Source organism: Austrofundulus limnaeus, unplaced genomic scaffold, assembly GCF_001266775.1.
Source record: "Austrofundulus limnaeus strain Quisiro unplaced genomic scaffold, Austrofundulus_limnaeus-1.0 Scaffold127, whole genome shotgun sequence".
Classification (NCBI taxonomy): Eukaryota; Metazoa; Chordata; class Actinopteri; order Cyprinodontiformes; family Rivulidae; genus Austrofundulus; species Austrofundulus limnaeus.
Window position 1 is genome coordinate 760,414 of NW_013952529.1, and position 2,646 is coordinate 763,059.

Here is a 2,646-nt window from a genome sequence, read left to right on the forward strand (position 1 = left end):
TAGTAATACATTTTAGCTGTTTTACTGAAAATTTCAGCTGTTTTATTTATTTTACAACAATTTATCACTTTTATGTAATTATGCAAATTTTCCCTGCCTTTTTCTGTTTTAGCTATTTTTCAACTATGACTATTTCAAATGGGTGCCAATTTCAAATAGTGGCTGCTCCCTTTAGCTTATTTTATGATAATTTTAGCTATTTTATGCTACCATATAGATCTGCTTCTTTTTGCCATTCTTCTGCTTTTTATGCTTTTTTCTGCTATCTAGTGCTATTTATGCTTCTTACAGATGTTTTCAGCTATATTAGCTCTTAGCTGTTTTCTGTTTTCAACTCGATTTGTGCTCCTTTTCACTATTTTTCTGCAAAGTTAGGCTTTTTATTTATTTATTTTTTGCTTCTTTCAGCTTTTCAAAGTGAGCTCACATTAACAATATTCCTATTAAATATTTTCAGCTCAATTTCAGCAGCTTTCAACTTGAGTTTTCAGCATGAAGCATTCACATTAGCATTTTTCGCAGGAAATGCAGTTTCTTTAGTTTTAGTTCTTCGAGGTAGAAGGTTCTAGAAGGTCTTTTAACTTGACAAATCCTTTTAGTTTCTTTTTAGAGATCATTTCTCTTTTCTTACACAAAAAGCATTTGTTCGACAGCCAAATACTAACTAAAACTAACATTTTATTTAACTTATGTAAGACTGAAAATGTCTAAAATGTATTTCAGGAAATGTTTGTCTTAACAATAAATAAATTACAGTTCAAAAGAAGAGCTAAGATAAATTCTGAAATACATACATGTGAATTTAAAACACAGCAAACTTCTGCAAAATTGACCAACAAATTCAAACGGTGTAGTTTTATTTTAGTGTGAACTTTTGTGTGTGTCTTGTATATTGAAAGTTTGTCCTCCTGTGTGGATTTTCATGTGTTTGTTTAAACTTTGTTTGCAACTAAATCTCTCTCCATAAACCCCACAAGCAAACACTTTCTGTCCTGTGTGGATTCTTATGCGTCTGTCCAAACTCGTCCCGTGTCGAAATCTTTGTCCACAAACCTCACAACCAAACGGTTTCTGTCCTGTGTGAACTTTTGTGTCTGTTTAAATGTGTTTTTCTGGTAAATCTTTGTCCATAAACGTGACTCACAAGCAAAGGATTTCTGTCCTGTGTGGATCCTCATGTGTGTAATTAAATTTGTTTTTCGGTTTAATTGTTTTTCACAAAACACACAAACACACGGTTTCTGTCCTGTGTGAATGCTCATATGTCTGTTTAATGTCGTGTGCTGGCTAAACTTTTGTCCACAGATATCACACACATATGGTTTCTCACCAGTGTGGATTATTGTGTGTGTCTTGAATTCCTGTGTGGCTCCTCCCCCAGTTTACCCACAAGGACACCGATGGGTCTTGGAGAGGAGACGATGTCTCCCACTTAGTTTGGAGGCGATGGGCCAGACTTACAGCCACCTGGGGGTGACCTGTGTGGCTGAGTCTGACGTGTCTCCTCCGGGAGTCATTGGGCGGGAGCCTTTAGCTCGGCCTCCAGCTGCCCTCCTTCCAGTGGTCGCTCCCTTCTCGAACCCCGGCCTCTGGGTCGGCATAGTAGCTCAGGACGCCTCCAGTTGCCGGTCACCACAGTTTCACTGGTAGCCGCTCCCTCGTAGGATGTGCACTTCTTATTGTGACCGAGATGACATTTAGTGACCTGGGCAGTAGGTCTCAAGGGAAATGTTAAGGGGAGTTATCCTATCTCCCCAGGTTAATAACCATTAAAAATGAACTTATTATTGATTTAAAAACCTCATATAATCACCTCTTGGCCCCAAAGCAACCATACTCTTTAATATGTTAATACCTTGCTGCTCTGAAGTAACAAAACTCTCATGTAATCAGAAAAAAACTTTAAAGGACAACTTTAAAAATCAATGTCCAGTCATGAATTTGTCTTTATGATGCTGTAAGCAGTTTAATAGGAATTTGCAAGAAAAGCCACATTTGATTATACAGATTAAGAATATTGATTRGTAATTGATGGTGATAAAAATAAAATGCTCTAATATGCTGACCTATCTTTCTGATTAGGTGGTGTGGCATTTTCTGTCAATTTGGGGATGGCAGGACAGGTTGGAGCAGTCAGCTTTACCTCCATGGGGTGCATCAGATTTTTTCCTGAAAAGAACTTCTCAGAGTCGGGCTGGGTTCAATCTGGTCTTCGGTCCTTGGACTCGCTGGTTCACTTGTTGACCCGGTGTCTGAGAAAGGTCTCAGATGAGAGTCGGGGTTGTTTCCTTCATCATCCTCACTGACTTCAGTCTCTGAGGAGCTGCAATTGTCTCCATGAGGATTTGAGTCCAGGTTCCTGGTAGTTCCTGCTCCTCTACAATCCTCTCCATCAGTTCCTACCTGGTCAGCTGAGCTGCAGGTTGGAACATCTCCAGCTTCCATTTGGTGCTGCTGAAGCTCCAGAACTGGGTGGTGTTGTTAAAATTAAATGTATTTACTGCCCCCTATTGGCCTGGAAGATGTTTACAGCAAAATAAGCACAACACAATAACACACAGGTAATAATGACCAAAAACATTCAGTAACTTTTTAAATGAAAGAAAATGTACTATCTGTTATAAAATAGAATTCTTCAGCTGAAGA

The 2,646-nt window shown here is 38.7% G+C and overlaps 1 protein-coding gene across 1 annotated transcript in view; it reads right to left on the reverse strand.

Moving 5' to 3' along the window:
* LOC106522354 (tripartite motif-containing protein 35) overlaps positions 1-2,646 on the reverse strand; it is a gene marked incomplete at its 3' end in the record, with an annotated part of 221,193 nt that overhangs the window by 186,900 nt on the left and 31,647 nt on the right.